Source organism: Neofelis nebulosa, chromosome 1, assembly GCF_028018385.1.
Source record: "Neofelis nebulosa isolate mNeoNeb1 chromosome 1, mNeoNeb1.pri, whole genome shotgun sequence".
Lineage (NCBI taxonomy): Eukaryota > Metazoa > Chordata > Mammalia > Carnivora > Felidae > Neofelis > Neofelis nebulosa.
In genome coordinates, this window is record NC_080782.1 from 122625957 (window position 1) to 122647163 (window position 21207).

General features: G+C 51.9%; 1 long non-coding RNA gene across 1 annotated transcript in view; it reads right to left on the minus strand.

Annotated features, from left to right (window-relative positions):
* Positions 1-21207, minus strand: part of LOC131514070 (uncharacterized) — a 104368-nt gene that overhangs the window by 18560 nt on the left and 64601 nt on the right. The gene's annotated exons all lie outside the window — the stretch shown is intronic.

Consider the following 21207-nt stretch of genomic DNA (forward strand, 5'->3'; position numbering starts at 1 on the left):
AGTTTTCTTTTCTTTTAATTTTTTTAATGTTTATTTATTTTTGAGACAGAGAGAGACAGCATGAATGGGGGAGGGTCAGAGAGAGAGGGAGACACAGAATCTGAAACAGGCTCCAGGCTCTGAGCTGTCAGCACAGAGCCTGACATGGGGCTCGAACTCACAGACCGTGAGATCATGACCTGAGCCGAAGTCGGACACTCAACCGACTGAGCTACCCAGGCGCCCCTCTTTTCTTTTGTTTTACATGTTGGTTTATTTATTTTTGAGAGAAAGTGAGAGAGAGGGAGAAAGAGAGAGATCCCGATGAAGAATCCCAAGCAGGCCCCACACTGTCAGTGCAGAGCCTGAGGAGGGGCTTGAACTCACAAACCTTGAGTTCATGACCTGAGCCGAAATCAAGGGTCAGATGCTTCACTGACTGAGCCATCCAGGCACCCCAGTGACCTGAGTTTTCTTAGAGAAACATGTATCTGGCTGCACTGTGGGGATCAGATAGGTGCAGGGCAAGGGTGGACACGGGGAGATGAGTGAGAATATGGATGGGGTCTAGGCTGGTGAAGGCTGTGGAGATGGAGAAAAGTGGAAATGTGCATTACAGAGGCAGTCCCAGGCATGGCAGGCTCTGATAGGGTGTTGGAGATGATGGGTGGGCTTGAATACCCTGCCTGTGGGGGAGGGGGTTGCTGGGAGAGGCACAAGGACCAAGGGGAGATGGCACCCTGCATGTCTGGGCCTGGGTGGGGGATTTAAGTGGTCTACGTCCCTATCTAGGAAGCTGCCTGAGGGAGCCTTGGGTTTCTGGAGACAGGACTCAGAGCAGTAGCCCAAGAGTCCCATGTCTGGGACTGGCCAGCCTGGCCAGCTCCGTGCTTTACGCAACTTTACACAGGACCCTTATGGGGCCACAAGGATTCCGGGTTCAACAGAGGCTGCAGCTGGAACTTTAATTCTCTAATCTCTGGATCCTCCTGAAATCCCTTTCGAGACCTGAGTGGCCCTTAGGCTTACTTCCAGATGGTGGCCCCATGGCAGGGCTAATGGCACCTCTCCTGTGCTTCACAAATACACACCACATCCTCTAGCCTGTGCGCGCACACACACACACACACACACACACACACACGCACACGCACATGCACACACACACTGTTTCAGGCTCCAGGAGGAGCCCTGGGGAACCAGAGGCAGGGACCTTGAGAGTCCAGAAGAGGAGGTGGCACAAGAGGGGGAGGGAAAAGAGGGACTGGAGGGGGAAGAAAAGATACTCCCAGCTCTAGTGTCCCTGGCACAGGCAGAGATTAACCCTAGGAGAGAGAGCAGGAATGTTGCTGCTCTGAAAGTGACAGAGAGCTCTCCCTCCGAGGGCTTCAGCTGGTCACCAAACCACCAGACACCGTCCCTTCTCGTTCCTTCCTAGGGCATGTGGCTCTGGGTGCCTCCCCAACCTCCGATCTTCCCCCTGAGGGAGATGGAGAGTGTGGGGGGAAAAGTTGAGGAAGGAGGAAAGTCTTGCCTCCCTTGCTGCTGGGGACAGGAGAGGTTGTTCCCACTTGGAGGAGAGGTAAGACACATGGTTACGAGTCTTCTGGAAGGTCTCCTGCCCTCCCCCCTGGCCCTCAATCTTTCCTCCATATGGCAGCCACATCATCCTCTTGCCTCAAATCTTTCCACAGCTCCTCAGTGTCCTCAGAGTAAAGTCCAAACTCTCAAACATAACCGATAGGACCTCTGTCCACCCTTCTGGTCTCTACATTGACACGTCTCCCTGCAAAGCCTCCATGTTTGTTCCCACTGTTGTTCCCTCTGCTGATCTAGCCCCACATCTTACCCTCCTTCCTCATTCTTTAGGTTTCAGAAACCCTGCAGCCAGTTTTTCTCAGACTGCCTCTCCAAGCTAGAAATGATTCTGCCTTTGGGTACTTCAGGGCAACCCTGGCCTCTCCCATTCCCTCCATAGCCTGTGGTTTCCCCAGCCCCCTCCCAGCTCTAATCATTCTATGTTGTAGAACTATCTGGCCCTATCCCTCTCAAGGCTGAGAACTTTGTGAGGGCAAGAATTTGCCTTCCTAGAATCCTCAATGCCTGGCACCATGCCTACCATTCATTAGATAATAGTGGAAGGAAAACTCCAAGAGTTATCAAAATGGTATTATCTTTCAGGCTAGAAGTCAGTTAAGCTAGTTAGAGATCACCAAGATGAACCTCCAATTTTTGAGGCCCAGACAGTGGAAAGAACTTGCCCAAGGTCACAGAGAGGGAGTGTGTGAGCCAGGAAAAGAGCTCAGGCCTCCTAACTGCTGAGCACTTGGCCTCCTACAGTGTGCTACAGGGAGGGAGGGGAGCAGCAGTGTGCAGGGGATCAGTAGGAGGATCTCCCAGCAGCAGCACTTACAGGGTGTGTGTGTGTGCACGCTTGACTTGTGGGGAACCCCTTCCTGCTGCCCCACAGTGAAAGGACCTAGCTCCATGGGAAGGGGCCCACTCAGGATGGCTGGGTGACAGGGATTTTGGGGAGCTAAGCTGGCCAGGACCTCGCACTGGTGATTTACGTCATCTTAAACCCCAAGGGAAGCTGAAAGTGTGTACCTAGGGGGCAAGGCAGGCTCTGGGGAAGCAATCACAGGCTAATAGCCTCCCAGCCTGAGATGCAATTAGGGGCCAATTCCCAGCAGACCTAGAGGTGGTGGGAGGGGCAGTAGGTTGTTCGGAGGTGGAGGTGGGGGGCACACCTCAATACTCTCGGCTCAGGGTCAGCGGGGCCAGGATGAAGGCACAGCCTGGGTAAGGAGACCCCTAAATAGAAGGAAGAGTAGAGACACAGGTGGGTAGTGAGGCAGAGGGGACCTTGGAGGTGAAGCACAATCATGAAAGATTAAGTGTGGAAGGGTATTTCCCCAGGACCCTGGCTCTAACAGTGAAAGAGCCAAGCTGAGTAACTTAGATCCTCATTCTTTCTGAGTGGCAGTTTCCTTCCCCATAAGATAATAATAATAACACACTATCTCAGAGGGCTATTGGGAAAGTTAAGTGGGGAAAAGCATGTAGGGTGCTTAGCTCAGAACCTGGCCCTTACCAGGTGTTCAGTAAATCAGCATGATGTAGGGAGGTGCTATCACACTCCGGGCATAAAGAACCTTTGGAATCATGCAAACCTGGGTTCAAATCCCAGCTCCTCTGCTTCCCAGTTCCAGGACTTTAGGCGAAAGACTAAGCCAGGGGTCTGTTATCAGTAAACAGAATTAATAGCAGTACTTAACCTCAGCCAGGGATCGATGAGGTGCAATAGGGGATGTGAACTGCCTAGAAGCAGGTTCTTCTTAAGTGATAGCTATCTAGGATGGACAGCAGTCACTCCTAGACCCCAGGTCACCATCTCCAATCTTCTGCCACTGATACCACAAAGCAGATCTATCTGACCCCCGAGTCCGACCTCAGGGGCTCCAGCAGGGGCCCACTACCCCACCCTGTCCAAGACAAAGGTCTGCAGAGCTGTCTTCCTAATGGAGCCTTGAGGGGCCAATAGGGACACGTGATAATACTGCAGCTATGAGGCCCCCAGAACCTGCTGGACAAGTTCAGCCCTCCCAGAGCTACAGCCCCAGGCCCAGTTTCAGCCTAGAAGGGAGGGAAAAGGAAGGTGCAACATCCATCCCAAGTGGCCTTTCCTGAGCATTTTATCGATATCATCTCCTGTAATCCCCACAACAACCCCATGAGGTGGGTATAGGAATCACCCCTCGTTTGCAAATGGGAAGATGGAGGGTGATGTACAGGGTGCATGGCTGCCTGACTGCTAAGTGTCAGCCCCAGGATTCACATTCAGATTTATTCCAGAGCCCAGGCATTGAGGGTGAGCCCAGCAGTTCTGAACCAGAGGGGAAAGCTTGGAAAGAACCTGTGCTACACACACTCCCCCGGATAGGGGGACCCCTTTCCCCACCAGATTCTGGAGGTCTGTGGGAATGTGCAGGTTGGCAGTATTAACAAGCCTTGAATGCAGATGCTGGTGTTCTGGGGACCCATATATAAAGGTCTAGGATGGCTGAAGCAGAGAGCAGTATCCACTAGGCTACAGGTGTGGGTGCCCAAGGACACAGGATGGCCTCCAGGAACATGGTCCCTTCTCACTTGCCTGCCCAGTCAGGGAATGAGTCCAGGTGCTTTGAGATAAAACAGTCCCTAACTGGGGAAGTACAGCCACAAACCTGTTGAGCTTTGTGGCTGCCTTGGGGTAAATATAAACCTGGATTTCCTGGTCTCTGGATGACTCAGCATAGCCAGCCCAAGGTTTTCCTCTCTGTTAGTGGAGAAGGTGGAAATCAGCAACACCCAACCCCCAAGAGGTAGTTTCAGCTGGTTCTTCCCCAGCTCCCACACAGGCTTTGGAAGAGGAAGCCACATTCTGTCTCCAGGGCCCAGCTGAGGTTGGAGAACTGGCCTGGTGTGGTAGAAAGAGCATTGTCCCGAGTAGACCCGAGTTCACAACCCATCCTTGCTACTTACCGCTGTGTGGACTGAGTCCCAGTTAGCTTGTCTGTAAAATGGGAATAATCATATCCACCTCCACAAAGATTAATAAGAAAGATTTGCAAGGAAAGCAGAGCCATTCTGCAACTGTTTGATTCCTTTCCTCCCCAGCTCCCAAGGCTCTCTGGCAACTGAAATACACCATTAGCCACAGAGCCATCCCAAGACTCCCCTTTCAAATGCACAGAGCCGGGAAGCGAGGGACAGCCATTAAGTCCACCTGAGATGAGGCACGTGCAAAGCTCTGACTCTCACAGCTGTAGGATGGAAATGATAATGTTGTCTTTGTTACTGAATTACTGACACCTGAGAAAAGCGGGGCTGGCAAGGCCTTAGAAAGCAGATTCTGGTCCCGCTCCCTTATTTTAAAAAGGCAGAGCTGGGGAGCTGCTGGCCCAAGGTCACCCAGAGAGTCAGGGACTAGTAGAGTCATGCTGCAATCCACTTTGCCTGTGGTTTTGCTTCTTTCATGTCAGGAGAGACAGGTCCCGGGAGAGGGGCCCAGGATAAACTTGGAGAGGACCTTCTCTGGCGGGGAAGCCTCACTGCTCTTGGCCACTTCCTTAGCACCTGGAACAAGCCTTGGCACATAGTGGGCATTCAGTAAGTATTTATCGAATGAATGAACGAATGGGGTGGTAGGAAGACAAAGGTGCCTTTCCAGGACAGGATGGTATCTCTGTCAGACTATGGTCGCCTTGACAAGAAGCGTGCAAAATGTCCCCAGGGCTGAGTCCACGTGTCTACTTTGCCTCGTTTGCCTCCTCCAGATGGCAGCTATGGGAGGAGGGGAAGGGGGATTCCTCAGGGACAAGGCCTGGGGCCACAGCTAGAGGGATGAGGTTAGCCAGCAGGAGAGTTAGTTGAAGGAGGCAGGGAGGCTGGACGACTTCTGCTGTCAGAGCTCTGTGAAGGGGGCGGGTGCTTTGTGTCTGGGGTTGGAGGGAGGGCTTAGTGAAACTGGGAGTGTCCAGGAGACCCTGAGTCACATTTGCTCAGATCCTGGGACACCTGGGGAGCTCTGCAGGCAAAGGCCACCTCCGTTCCTCACAGGTAGACCAAACTTGACTCTGGCTGCTCAGGATCTTGTTGCCATGGAGATGCAGAAGTCTCCTTTGAGAGCTTTGGAGGCACTGGGCGTGGCCTGCCCTCAGAGTGGTTTGAAGCCTGGGGTGGGGGTAGGGGTGCAATTAGGGCGGCAAAAGCAGTTTGGTTAGGACGAGTCAGGCACTAATACCCACTGGCATATGCAACGTGGCAGCCACTGGATTTGGAGCCCACAACCCTGAGCTAGAATCCCAATTATTAACTGGTGACCTTGGACAAGGAATATCACATCTCTGACCTTCAGTTCCATCATCTTTAAAATGGGGTTATAATAGTCTTCATAGGGTGGTTGTGCTGTTCATTTAAGCCTTCACGTGGAAAGAACAGTGCCAGAGCACAGTGAGACCCAGTAAGTGGTAACTATTAATTCTATAATTGGGGTTAGGATTGGGGCTCGGCAGGAGTCTGCCCCGAAGGCAGCAGCTCCCTGCCCTCAGCCTGCTCTTTGGGACTCCTGGCTGAGGCTGGAGAGAAGCCTGACTCATTCTCTACAGACACAGACAATCAAGAGTCGGGAGTTATGTCATCCTTTGAACATGGGCCTGGAGGCTCTGCCGCAGGCTCATCTGAAAAATAAATAATAACAACTTGAATAATTCACAGAATCTGTGTGAATAATTCACCACGGCCTCCCAAGCACCAGCCGATTAGTCACCACAGACACAGGCTCTGGTCCGTCTGCCTCTGGTTGCCCTACCACCCCTTGGGGGTGTGGCCTGGCCACAGGTGCAGGAGATGGCAGGCATGAAGGAACAGTTGGAGGGGCCCTCCCAAGGCTGCAGGGGTCTGGGGGCGGCTGGGGAGGTAGGGGCCATGGTCTCTCCATGGAAGCCAAAGGGACTCTCCCAAAGTCCCTGAGCTAGGGAGATCCTGCAGCTGGCCATCACTGCTTCCCCACTTTGCACTGCGTTTTGGAGATGTGGAGGAAGGTAAGTCCTTTCTTGTTATATTTTAGTAACCAGTAGCCAGCCCAGTATAGCCCCGTGTCCACAGGGACCCCAGGCTTCGAGGTCTTCCAGCCCTAAAATCGATTGTGTAAAGCCCACACTGACCTCTCATGTTTCCCCTGGGAGGTGGGATGCGGCGGGGGTTAAATGCCTCCGCTCAGGACTCAGACCTCAGTTCAACCTCCCAGTTACATCCTGTATGTCTTGGCCAAGTGGCTCAAGCGTTCCTGGTCTCCATTTCCTTATCTGTAAAATGGGGATTAAAAACACCTACTTCATAATGTTATTATTGCTCTGCAGATGAAATGATGTAATGGCCATAAATTGCTTAGTGCAATGCCTGGCACATAGTAAGTGCTAAAACACAGTAGCTGTTCTAGATACTTATTATCTTTCCAAAGATAGCATGTTGGGGACTCAGGGTAGGAAAAGGGTTGCTCAGATGTTGCACACGTTTGTACAAAACATAATCTTCAGGCCCCAGAATGGACACAGACTCCTGACCAATCCAAGGGAGGCCTGTCTGTTACAGTGTGGGTGGCCTCCAAGGTCTTCCAAGTACATGCTCCACTCAAAGCACCCACTATCCTGTCTCTTTCCTCCTCAACGCTTGCCACTTTGTGATTATTGTCTTAGTATCTTACTCATTTTTTAATTGTGTGCCTTCCCTACTAGACTGTGAGCTCCATGAGGACAGGGACCTCATCTGTTTTACCAGTATCTCCCCAGGCCCCAGAATACTGCCTGGCACATAGTAGGTGCTCAGTAAATATTTGTCAATAAATGAATAGATTAATTGGACTATCAGAAGAGAGCCTCTGTCGTTGGGGGTCAGAGGAGTTTGGGAGACAGTAGCTGGGTGTGCAGCTCAGAGTGGGGATCTTCCCCACCTTCGAGGTAAGTCTTCCCCAGACCAACAGTACCAGGGAGGCTTAGTGGTGGCACAGTCCCGCTGTGTCTTCCCAGTAATGATTTAATCGCTTGTTTAGAATTTCCTGTGGCATTAATGATTATTCCCCAGAACAGGGGGAATAATTGGCTGTGTTCTCGTGGTGAGCAAGCTCCCTGTTAGTGGGGAGCTGAGCCCTTTCTTCTGTAATCTTCTTCTCTCACCTGCCTGCCACTCACTCGTAGGGTGATGGAGATGGATGAGCTCATGTGTGCAGAGTTGCTGGGAAGCCACCTGGAGGCTGCAGGGCCTGGCTGGGACTGGGAGGCTGCAGGGAGAGGGAGAGACTGAGAAAGAGGTGCTGCGCAGGAATGCAGACTGATGGAGAGAGAGCAAGAGCCTAGAGACAGTGAGAGAGAATGATGCCAGGAATCAGCGTTTTGGGGCCAAGTGATCCCCAGCTCAGCTCCTAGCTTCCAGTTATTCCCAGCTGCCTCGCCTTGTTATTTTGCAAGCGCTTCTGTGCATGAATGAATGTGTACCCTCCTGTGTGTGTGCAGGTGGCCATCTCTAGTGCAGTGGCTCTCAAAGAGTGGTGCCCAGATCAGCAGCAGCAGCAGCACTTGGCATCTGCTTGAAATGCACATTCTAGGCCCCACCTCAGACCTCCTGAATCAGAAACCCAATGTGTGGCCTAGCACTCTAATAAGCTTTTTAGGTGACTCTGGGGCACCCAGGTGTGAGATGCCCTCTAATGTACAGTGTGTAGAGATGTGTGAGGTGGGTGCCTGTGCTGTGTGGGCATGGCCATATGTACATCCATGTAAGGTGTCTGTGTGAGCATTCAGACCCTTGTTCCCAGCCAGAGGCCAGAAAAGAAAAGGCCCAGGCAGGCAGAAAACAGATGCCACCAGAGGACCCAGGGCTGCTGTTTGCAAAGAGAGGGCTCAGGTCCAGCCATCAACTGCCTCATCATAGCCACCTGCTCCTTCGTGGCCGTAAGACCCCCCTGCCTGGGGATCTGGGGGGGCTAACAGGGGCCCACAGTCCCTGCCAGGGCCTCCATAAAGTAGGCCTGAGAGCAGGATCTGTTGAGAATTGCTGGCCTCGGCCCTGACACCTCAACGTGGCTCAAAGAAGGACCTGATCTGACCCTACTTCTCCAGAGACTTGGAGTCCTAGGGACCTTTTCCCACTCCACCCCTCCATGAACCATTGTTTTTGGGCTTTAAGGAAGTGGATTTTCAGGGATTAAGTAAATGTAAGGAGGACTGTACAGGGCTGGGGGGAAATGAATGATCACCTGAGAGCCAAGAGGGACAGTACCTACCCACAGGAGCAGTCAGCAACAGTAGCCCTGGCTTATGCCCCAATATTTTATATTTTAGAAAGGGGGAGTGGGAGGCAGGGTGGAGTGAAAGCAAGCCCTGGAGATTCAAATAACTCTAGGGTATGAGGGTATTGCAGGGTAAGGAGAGGGGAAGGAATGGAGAGGGAAGGGTAAAGATTGGAGTGGGGAAGGATGAGGCATAAGGAAGAAATGGGTGAAGCTAAGAGTAGGAAACCATGGGAGGTGGGCAGACTGAGAGAAGTAATGGAGAAGGTATAGGAGAGGGAAGAGGGCAAGAGCAGAGAAGGGAGAAGGGAGACACTCTGGGTAGAGGAGAGAAGGGGAGAGGGGAGGTCCAGGCAGCGGGTTAATGAGAGTGGTGATCCCACAGGGGTCTGTAGGGGGCAGGATGGGGGAAAGGCATTAAAGGCTGGGGATGCCCAATGCTCAGTGAAGAGAGGGCATGGGGGCCTCTCCCACCCTAGGCTAACCTGAAGAAAGGGGTGTGGACATGAGATCCATTAAGAATCTGAAACAAATGAGAAAGTGAGCCGCTTGTTGAATTTTGTATTTAACAAGGCAAACAAATGGAAGGAGTATGAATAATTAGGAAGTAATGAAGACCTTGCAAAAATAGCTTTCTCTTAAAAAAAAAAAAAAAGGATAACAAAGAAAACACTCAGAAAACCAGAACATATGCAAATTGCCCATCTTGGACAGGTAAGTGAGTCAGCAAGCCAAAACACCCGGCCCCTAACAGCCCAGCTGGGCCTGGGAATGTGGGGTGGGGAAGGTGGAGAGAAGCAGGCAGGAGGAGGAATTGGCTGGGCAGCCAGATCCTGCCAGAGTAGGTTGGGAGGTTGAGATCATGTACCTTCCCCGCACTTCCCAGCCTGCTGCTCTCTCTGCTGGAGTACGAGGACCCATTTGGTAGAGACCATGGCAGTCCCCAGCAGTGATGCTGACCTCAAACATCTAAGCCAGAACCCCAGCATCTCTTGCTTCCTTTAATTACTGCTGGGGACCCATCATCCATTAATTCCATGCAACCCTTTCTGAACTCCTTTCTATTTTCAGCTTGAGAAGACCCCTTGAGGGTAACAAATTCCCGAAGTTGGACAGCAGCTGTGTCAAGCAGGACTTCCCTTTAGAAATCCTCAGTTAAGTAACTCTAACTTCAGGAGGGACCTCCTTGTTCGGGGCCAATGTTTCTTTATCAGTTACTTGGGAGGTTTGGGTCAATACTCCCTCCACTGCCCCCAGTGTTTCCAACAGCCCTTTTGCTCTCATATTCCAAATATTCTGAGCGTTGGGTCAGATAGGCTTGGGTCCAAATAGGAGCTCTCCCACTTCCCAGCTGTGTGAGCTTTGAGCAAGTCACTTATCTCTCTGTCCTTAGTGTTTCCATCTGAAAAATAATTATATTGCCTCTTTTTTTTATTAAAATTTTTTTAATCTTTATTTTTGAGAGAGAGAGAGTGCATGGGCATGCTAGTAGGGGAGGGGTAGAGAGAGGGAGACAGAGAATCTGAAGCAGGGTCCACGCTATCAGTGCAAAGCCTGATGTGGGGCTCGAACTCACAAACCATGAGATCATGACCTGAGCCAAAGTTGGATGCTTAACCAACTGAGCCGCCCAGGCACCTCTATGTTGCCTCTTTCAAAGATCAGGACATGAAGGAATAATGTATGTAAGTCATCTAAAACAGTTCCCAGAACGTAATAACTTGTGGCTCTGTGCCAGGCACTGTTCTAGGCCGTAGCGGGAAAACGGTGAACAAGATAGGGAGACTGCTACCCTCAGGGAGCTTACATCCCAAGAGGAGGTGGGGAGGTGACCATAAGTCAAGAAACAAATCATTACAGTGATTGCAAAGAGTAATTGAGCTCTGAGGACAACAAGGAGGTGAAGGAGGGTGGGGGACAGATGGCTGATCTGGGAAGGCCTCTCTGCTGAAATGACATTTGAGCTGAGAAGAAGCCAGATAAGTGGATCTGGGGGAGGAATTTTTGTAATGAGTCTCAGGATTTACAAGTAGTTCAGGGCCACATTTTCTATATCCTGCATGGTTTTCATAGGATTTGACTCCCCCCGCCCCCCCCCCCACGCCTCATCCCCTTCTCCTTCGTTCTCTGGTTTCCCCCTCTCTGTGCTTGGAGCTCCCCATGTCTGTTAATGGGTCCCAGGCCTGAGAAGTGGAAGGAGCAGAGCAGCCGAGAGCCCTGCCTCCCCCTTCCCTCACTCCCTTACTCCCACACTGTCCCTCCCCTGCTTCTCTCTCCTTGCTGCCTGCCCAGGGTGATGGATGCCTCCTTCCCAGGGCTGAGTCATTTGCTGCCTCTTACAAGCGCCAGGCCAAGTCTCTGCCACCACCCTCCTCCAGGCCCCTGTGGGGAGGCAGATTGATAGGGGGTTTCCCCAGGGACACGCGTGCATTCTGCTTCACTCTGGCTCCAAGGCTGCAGGAGAAGAGGCTACCACTCAGAGGCTCAGAGCCACTTTGTTCAATGTGCTCAGGAAAGCTGAGGCCCAGAAGGGAGAAGGTAAAGTCGTGCCAGCACTGGCAATGGCTGAGCAGGGGCTCGAGGCCAGAACTTCAGACTCTATGTCCAGTGCTCTTTTTTCTGGCATACAGGTTGCTTGCCTACATTTAAGGCTTTGCCAGGGTGTCTCTCTCTACAAATATTTACGGAGTCCCTACTATGTAACAGGTTCTGTGTTGGGCTCTAGGGATCAGTAATAAGTAGAAAGAATACATAGTCCCTGCCTTCCTGGAGCTTATTGTCTGATGTGCTAGACAGGGGTTCATCAACCAATCACTCACGTGTAACCGAAGAGAAACATTTCTTACACAACAGCATTCCAGGCAAAGGGAACAGCAGCTACAAAGGTCCTGAGGTGGAAATAAGCCAGTCGTGTTTGGGGAGCAGAAAGGTCTGATGGCTGAAGTGAGGTGGGAAAATTGAGTGATGGGGGATATGGTTGCAGGGTCAAATCATCAAGGTCTATGTGTAGACACAGGTAGGTTAAAGTGAGGAGGTGAGATGATGAGCAAGGGGTCAACACTGACTGCACTTGGAAACGGCGGGGTGGGCTGCTTCTTGGAGTCACAGTGGATGGGACCAGTGCACCCTCCTTAAGGAAGGGACTGAATGGAAATCTGCCTGCTGCATCCTTGCAGCCAAGATACAGGCCCAGGCAGAGCCTCTCTGCTGACAATACACAGTCCTGTAAGAGATTTCCAGGACCCCCTCCCCCCCTCCCCACCCCAACCCAAGAGAAAAAGTGGGCTGTGCCTCTTAGGCATAGTGATGAACAGGTGTCGTTTGGCAGACATTTCCGTCACTGGAAGGTGTTTCCGAATTGGAGGGGGAGTTGAGCCCCTCTCTCTTGGCCTCATTTCTGGGGCTCACACAGCCCCTCCCTGGGGCAGCCAGACTTGGGGGGGGGGGTGGGGCTTCAGCAAGTGAGATACAGCGAGGAGCTATTTAAAGCTGCCGGCAGCTCGCCCCTTCTGTTCACGGCTCTGTCGCTCGGGTGGGAGCTGCCATCGTCACGCACCCACCGGCGCCACAGGAACACAGCAGCCCAGTGCACCCACACAGAGACAGGGAGGGGGGTGGTCTTTGTGCATTTCCACAGCCTGCCAGGGGTCCTGCTGCTTGTGGGGCAGGGCTGATGAGTCAGGAGTGGACCCTGGCCAGCCCCTCACTGCCACCCCATGTTCTCATCCACAGCCTGAGAAAGTAGCCTAAATTTAGGTCAACCCCCCCCTCCCCCCATTGGCTACAAAGGTAGCCAATTAACGGCTTTCTGAGGGTGTTGGTGGAGGCAGGGGCATCTCGAGGTCCATGCCGGGCTGGAAGTGCTTCTTGAACCCTGGAAGGCTGTCCCAGGCTTTGGGGAAAGAGCCATGAGCACCCAGCTCCATCACTCACACCTTCCAGGGTCCCACCACAGGGGTTGTCTGTGGGAGTTTTGCAGGGTCTCCAGGGGTTCAGAGCACAAGCTGTGGAGGCAAATGGCCCTGGTATGAATATAGGCAGGTGACTTAACATATATGAACCTCAGTTTCTTTCTCTGGAAAGTGGGGATAAAAATAATGTCCACCTCAGAGATAGTTGTGAAAATTTTCTTTGAATTAAAAATGTACAGAGCCTCCCTAAAGGCTAGGACAGAGTAAGCTCCCAGTAATTTTGCCAGTATTACTATCCTCATTATGATATATTTTGAAATTGGCCTCCTCTCTCCAAACTCTAGGATAATAGTGGCCCCCACCAGGCCCCTTGTGGATACAGACATGGGATGAATGTCCTGGGGAAGAGAAGTGGGTGGCAAATTTGGCCCTAAGTTGACTGCATGTACTATCTATGGTCCGGACACACACAGGCCCTGGGCACCTACTGAGAGTCCAGCAGTACTGACTAGAATGTGCTGGGGACACCATCCCTGCTCTGATCCTCACCAGCAGAATACCCAGCTCACAGACTCCTCAGGCGATCTGCGGATTCCACCAGACCAGGACAAGTGGAAACTGGACCACTTCTTTCTGGACCAGACAGACAGGTCTCTGTAGGAGGAGGTGGTCCTGTCCACCCTCAGAACCAGACCAAAGTGATGAGGGGATCTATAGGGGAATGTCCTAAATGGAAAGGGCAGTTAGCACTCAAAACTGCTCTGTTGGGGGGTGGGGAGATGGAGGGGTGGAGAGGAGAGATGGACAAGCCTAGAGACTGAGAGGTAAAGGGCTAGAAGCAGCAAAAGAGCAATGGGGGCAGGGAAGCCTGGCAGGGGGTGCCAATGGGGAGACGGGTGAGGGGCAGGCAAGGGGATGCCCCAAGGAGCCCCATCCCATGGCCTTTCACTGCATCCATGTTCCTGATCCATCCCATAACCCCTTCACCCACATTTACCATCCCCTAGATCCCTAGCCAATGTCCTGTAACTCTATCCTAGGTCCCCTACATCCCACCCACAGTTCCCTTCATCCCACCCAATGCCCCCTTCTATCCCCACCCTTCACTGAAACTTCTTCCCATTTGCCCCATCCAGTCTACATAATTGCATCCTGTGGCTCCCACCCCTCCCTCCATTATCCCACCCAGGGTCCTTCCTAGGCAGCCCAGGTCCTCTGTGAAAGTCCCGGAACTCCATCTTGAGCCCAGCTCTCTTTTCTGAGTCCCCATCACCCCCTTCCGTCATCATGTTCTGCAGCCAGCCGCCCGGGAGCTGAATCAGAGCCATAGAGCTAACATTTGCACACACGTCTCTCCAGATGACAGGCAAGATGGGCCTTCTGCCCTCGGCCCACACACACCCGTGCTCAGGAAGCAGAGAGAGCCAGGGCTGCACCCCACACGGGCTGGGAAAGAGGGCTGGTGGGGGGCCCTTCCCTTCTGAATAACTGGCCTGACCTGGCCCCTTGGGCCTTTGCTCAAGGATGGGCACACCGTGTAGGGATGGAGAAAGATAATGCAATTGGCAGAGAGAGACAGCAAGAGAGTTAATATCATTGACAGGGACAGAGCAGGAAAACAGGGAAGAAGCAGGCATAGAGACTGAATAGAGACAGACATCCAAGAGACCAAAACAGGAGAAAGAAAGAGGGACTGAGGAGGGAATGTGCAGAGAAGGGAACAGATGATCAAAAAGATGGGGAGGCACTGAAGGTGGGGGTGGGGAGGAAAAGAGACCCCAAGAAGGAACAGGAGCTGTCACCCAGGAGTGAGAGCTCAGATGCTGCCAGGAGCCCAAGCAAACCCTGAGGGGAGGCTTCAGCGATGTTCAGGGAAAATAACCTTCCACAGAAGGACCCAGAACCATACCAAGAGAGGAAGAGCAGAAGTGGCTCCCAGGCCCCCTGGGACCAGAGGGGAGCTGCTGACAGCCGGGCCCAAAGAGATAGATAGTGAGGACCAAATAGCCCCTTGCCTGGCAGAGCCCAGACCCAGGAGTTCTGCTGGGAAGGGTTGGGCTGATGCCAGGGGAGGCCTCCTGATGCCAGCTCAGCCATCTTTTGCTGACAGCATCGCTTCTGCCCAATCATAATCATGTTAGCCACTATTTATTTGAGCACCTACTATGTGCCAGGTGTTTAGGTGCCAGGGATGGAGGGGACCTGGGATAGAGTTACAGGACATTGGCTAAGGATTCAGGGGATGGTGAATGTGGGTAAAGGGGCTATGGGATGGATCAGGAACATGGATGCAGTGAAAGGCCATAGGATGGGGCTCCTTAGAGTCTCCGCTTTTAATCCTTTCACCCCAAATCCTTCCCTATCCCTTTTAATCCTTTCACCCAAAATGCTTGCAAGGTCAACCTCAATGTTACTTCCATTTTACAGATGAGAAAACTGAGACTCAGAAACATAAAGAGCCTTGTCTAGATTTGTCTAACTCTACCACAGAATCTATAAGCCTCTGCTTTTTTTTTTTTTTTTTTTTTTTTTAGCAGCACAATGAAGTTCCATCTCTGCTCTAACATTTTGTGGGTCTGCAGTTTGCCTAACACATACATGTGGGTGAACCCTGGGACACACACACATACAGGTGTTTCTAGGGGGGCTTGGTATCTTGTCCTTTATCTGCCCCTTGGGTTCCCTACCCCCAGCCCCAGCATCTCTTGCTTCCCCTCCGCAGTATCTCAGATCACCTCCTTCTAGCTCAGCAGCTAAGAACAAGGATGACGTCATTGCTTTTATTTAAAGAAAAGGGCTGAGCTGGAGCTTTAGGATGGGGGTCCATGTGGGAGCAGGAGCCAAAAGACTGGCTGTCCCAGCTCCTGGCCCAGTCTCTTCTGTCTCCCCAACTGCCATCTGCTGAGCTGCTTCATGACCCTGCCCCATTCCCCAAAAAGCACCCAGGTGAGGACTCTGCTCAGCATGGGAGCAGTATGGGAGAGACCAGTGGGTGAAGGAAAGAAGGTGCCACAATTCTGTGAGGATAGTGCATTTGTTATAGAGCACTAGGATAAAGGAACATGCTGCTGTTAAAGCCACACTGCAGGGGAAACTGAGGCTCCAGGATGTTACATGAGTTATCCAAGGTGGTTATCTATACATGGCAACCCAGTAGGATGGCCGTGGGGGGAAGAATAAATGGGGGGCTTACACAGTGGCTAGAAGTAAGTTCTTCCTCTTCCCACTCTAAAGGTCTCAGTCTAACCACCTATTTCTCTCTAGAACACCCGAGGGGAGCATCGGTGAGGCAAGAGCCCAGGAGTGAAATTGGCTTAGCTTTCCCTAGGCTTCCAGTTCCCTTCCAGGGCCTATCCTCCCACCTATGCATGACCTCTCAGCAGTATCTCTAACCCTTTCTGGCCACAGCCTCACTCCCTTTTGGGGGAGACTCTTTTTGGGAGATGTGGAGCATTTATTATTTAAATCTAGCAATATCATTGAGAGGTTGGTACGACTATTATCATCCCCATTCTACAGCCAAGGTAACTGAGGCTTGGAAAGGGTGAGCAGCCTGCCTCTGTCACACAGCTGTTAAGTGGCAGAGCCAGGGTGCAAATCTAGGTTTGTTGTGCTCCAAAGCCACTGTCCTCTGCTTCTTGCTATTCTGCAGGCCTCTCTATTGACTCCCACAAGACCCCCATAGCTCCCCTGCACTCCCTAACTCTCTAATGAGGCTGACCAGCCTATTAGGAGTCTTTGAGCCCCTCTTCCCTGAGACTTTGTCCCAGCAAAAGGCTCCAGAGCAGTAGATTGGGATTACCACCTTCTGTTCCTCAGTCCATTCCTGGGGTCCCTAATCCGGGCAGCTTTCCATGAGTTCTTGCCAGAAGCAGGCAGAGATGCTCGTTCTATATTTTATTTAGCCACTAATTGCCTGCATTTAAAAGGCAGCACAGTGCCACAGTCGTCCTCTGTTTCATGCCCTGATGCCTGTTTCTGCATGAAGGGACACTGGGGCAGGGGAACGAGTAGGAGAGGGGCCACGGTCTCCCCAATGACAGCTTTAAAAGCCTGACCCCAGCACTGAGTGCCAGAGGATGTCAGGTTGTCACCCTGAGAAGCGAGAAGGGGCATGCAGGGGCTGGGACCTCTACAGAAAGGAGGAGAGAGGTCAGGGCCCTGGCAAGGGCCAGAAAGGAGTGGGAGGGGCACTCCATGTCCCCATTCACCCCTAGGATGAGGGCCCAGCTGATAGAGCCCTACCCAGAATGCCTCAGGTCTTGCTCAGTTCTTGAAACTGGAAGACTCTGCGATAAAGCAACTGCTTGAAAAAGAACACAGCGCAGTCCTCAGCCCCATCTGCCATGATCAGGAAGGAGATGATACGTGAGCCTTGCCTCTGCCCAACAGCAGGAACTGGGACTCAAAGGAGAAGAGAGTAAGGGTGGGAAGGTGGAGGTAAGTGGATGAGACAGGTGGTCGATGGCAGATGAGTTCTAAGACAGCCCCAGTTATCCCACTTTGGGTTTTCCACCTACTGAGAAAGTGCACACACTGGTCAGTGAAGAGAAAACTTGGTTCCCACCCTTTACTAATCTAATTCTTTTATTAAAATTTTTTAAAATGTGTATATACTTTTGAGAGAAAGAGAGAGACACAGAGCACGAGTAGGGGAGGGGCAGAGAGAGAGCGAGACACAGAATCTGAAACAGGCCCCAGGCTCTAAACTGTCAGCACAGAGCCCAATGTGGGGCTCAAACTCAACAACTGTGAGATTATGACCCGTGCCAAAGTCAAACGCTCAACTGAGCCATCCAGGCACCCCTTTCCAATCTAATTCTGAGCCAAATGTTGTCTCGCCTGACCTCAGCTCTCACACAAACAGCAGGCCTATTGACTCCTACCTCATCTCCAACCCTAACACCAACCCCCATCCCAACTGCAACTTCACCCCCGATCCTGTTCCCTGGTATCAAAATCAAGCCAAGGTCCACCTCGGATTCTTACCCTAACAGCAATAACAATCCCAACCCCATTTCCAACTCGAACCCTCACCTACCTCCACTACCAATCTCTCCCTAACCCCCCTGTCCCAGCCCCCCTGCATCCTCATACTAGTCTCCACCGCTGGGGAGGGGTGGTTCCCACCCCACCTCTTGCCTGCCTTTCCAGTCCTTACCTCTCATCTGACCCAGCCCTTTCTCCAACCCATGATGATCTCCTAGCTGCACCTGGTGCCAGACCCTTACCCTGGCACTACACCTGGCCCCTGGCTTAGTCCTGTGGCACCAGACAAGGGTGCATATGGGTTAAGAAGGTTGCCATCTTGAGTCAAGCCACCAAACCATGGGAACTTTAGGGTTGTGCCTCCCATTTCTCAGAATGCTCCAGGTCCCAGCTCTGAGTGCAGGAGTCTGTGCCCTTCCTGCTGTGTTCACCTCTCAGCCTGATGACACTAGGACATGGACAGGGATGTGACAGTACCCCCCCAACTGAGGAGCCACACTTCTCCTGAGGAATGGAGAGAAATTAGCACTCTGCAGAGTGGCCCCACCACTGCCACTCTTCACACCTCGCTGGGTAATGTCTACACGGCCGAAGGCTGAGCCTAATGGGCTGCCTGCTTCCAGCCCACTGGACAATCAGGGAGAGCAGCCCCCAGGGTCTCCCACAGAATGAGGGGCTCTGCGCTCTGCTAAAAGGATGACATTTACATCCGGCAGGAGAGAAGGGCACCGTGAAAGCTTGGAATCCTGTAGCCGCTGGGAGACAATGAGCAAGTTAGAGTGCTCTGCTGAGCCCTAAGAAGCAGAAAAACTTCCTCTCTGGGGATGGGCATAGAAGTCACCCCTGTCAGTGCCTTGAGTGCCAAGAAGCCACCATCTGAGCTCAGCAAATGCCGAGTGATTAAGCCTCCAATGTGCAAAGCCTTCCAAATAGCCCCTCCAAGAACAACTCTGTGTACCTGTGCCCTGTTCTCGGGGCCCACCACCGTCCACCCTCGAGCTGCTGGTGACGAATGCCAGCTGTTGCCACCACATGGGCTGGCACCCCCCCAAACCGGCTATCATCACCCGCCCCTCTTCCTGGGGTCTGTCTGTCTGTCTGCTCAGATGGGGAGCTAGCTGGCCGGGCTGGCCGCCAATTCTGCATTTCCTGCCGGGCCCCGTGCACTGTGGTTGCTCACTAAACACTAACTGAACGTTTGGTCTGAACTTTCTCCAGCTTCGTTTCCCAGCAACTTCCACTTCCTGAGAAGTGGGAGGGTGACTTCCGTTCTATCTTGCAGGGAAGGCAATATGGTCTAGTGGTTAAGAGCTCTAGTTCTAGGATCAAAAAGACATGCCTGGATGCTCATTGCCCTTCCAGTCCTACCATTTGCTAGCTGTGTGACCCAGGGCAAGGGGTCTCCACTTCCCTGGACCTCAGTTTTCTATTTAGTGCACTGAAGATAATTATGGTTCCTATCTCACAAAGGTGCTTTTAAAATGAGGTAAGCACACCATAAATGCGTGTATAAAATGTTGCACATTTAGCTGACAGTAGGTCCTTAGTAAACACTGCCTATGAGGATAAGGCTAGACACTGGCGGCCTAACTTCAAGGCTGTGTTCCCAAGAGAGGAGGTCAGCTTGGGTCCTTCTCCTGGGGAGAGAACGTTTGACATTGTTTACAGTTCTTTCTAAAGCACCCATTCCCTGTTCTCTTCATCCTACCAGACATTCTGCCTCCACCTTCCAGCCCGAGCCATTCCAATTATTCATGTATTCATTCACTCACACCTTCTTCTAACAAGTATTTATAGATTGACTATTCTGGATCAGGCCCCATGCTACAGGCTGGGAGATTAGTAAACAGATCAAAGACCCTACCCTCACAGAGCTCATGGTCTAGAGGATAGGGGGCAGGGTGCTTTTTAGCTCGGGAGGCACATCGAATACACTGGTGTAAGGGAAAGCAGGATTGTCTAATCTATGGTATGGAGGACAGGTAGGAGTTACTTGGGGAAAGAGCTTTCCAGGCAGAGGACACAGACCTGGTGAAGGCCTGGGGAGGAGAGAACAGGCAGATGTAAGGCTTCAAGAATATCCAGAGTGGTAGTGGGATCGGAGGCGATCACATATCACAGGCTGGAGTTTGCATTTTGTCCTTAGTGCTCTTCCTTCCGAGATTGGACCTGACCTGACGTTTCCCCCTCTATTCACATACAGCCTCCGTCTCAGTAAGGAGACTCAGCCTGAGCCTCTGCCTGGCTGTTGAGGGTTGGGGGGACAGGGGAAAACCTGAGAGTTCACACCCGGATGGACATAAGCCAGGAGGAGGAAGATCTCAGCTGGGGAGAATATGCACAAGAGCCAGCACGACTAAAGCACTGACTCTGTGTTCTTGCTCGATTTTCCTAACAACATTATAAAGAGATACACTTATCGGTTCCATTTTACAAATGAGGAAACTGGGATTTTCAGCAACACGCCCACGTTTCCACACCTACAGAAAGTGGCCCTGCTGTCAGTCTCCAGGGCCCATGTGCTTAACTGCCTGGCTGCCCTGGATATGGGACAGTGCTAGGGGAGAGGACATGGGACAGGACATAAGAGGGAATGGAGCCTCCTTGTGAGTGACCACCCTTGGCCTCTTGACCAGCCAGACTTCCAGATACAGACCGTGAGAGCAAGAACCCGCCTGTGCCCTGAGGGGGCAAAGCCCCCCATTCAGGGCTGTGATGATCTCCGATCTCTGCTCCCAGCTGCTCAGCTCCTTGCAAAGCATTTTCCCTTAATAGCCTCCCATTCAGCAGGACGGCTGCAGCCCACATCTGCAGAAACCAGGGCACGGCAACTCCTCCTACCAGACCCGCAAGGCTGCCAGGGCCCATGGTCACAACGTCCCAAGCTTCTCCTTCTCCTCCAAGTCAGGAACCTTCCAATACCTGTCCACTCCACCTGCTATTTCCGGGACTCTGCCTATAGAGGGGGACAGAGTTGAGATCCTTTCCCTCAGGCCAGCCTGTCCTTAACTTTTCTCTGCAAAATATGTCTGAAGAGTGGGGATGGAGGGCAGGAGGAAGAGAAGAGTTCCTGGATTCTAATCCCTCCTCTGCCTCTAACTTGCTGTGGAGCCTTGGGAAAGTCACTTCACTCCTCTGGCACTTGTGTTTCCTCAACTATAGAATGGGAAGGTAGCCCACGCATGGGGATTCAGACCACCCAGGTTTAAATCTGGATCCGCCACTAACAAACCATGTGACCTTTGACATACCTCTCTGAACCTCAGTTTCCTCATCTGTATAAATGGAAAGATCTATCTCAATGGCAGTTGAGAAGATTAAAAGATTGAGAAGATTAAAGCTAATCCATGTGAAGCACTTAGATAGTGCCTGGCTCCCAGTCAACAATCCATAAATGTTAGCTGTAATTATTATTATTACCAAAATACATGTTTTCCAAACTTCTTAGCCGCAGAATTTTTTCTTTTTGAATATACTTTTTAGCAGAGCCATGATACTATA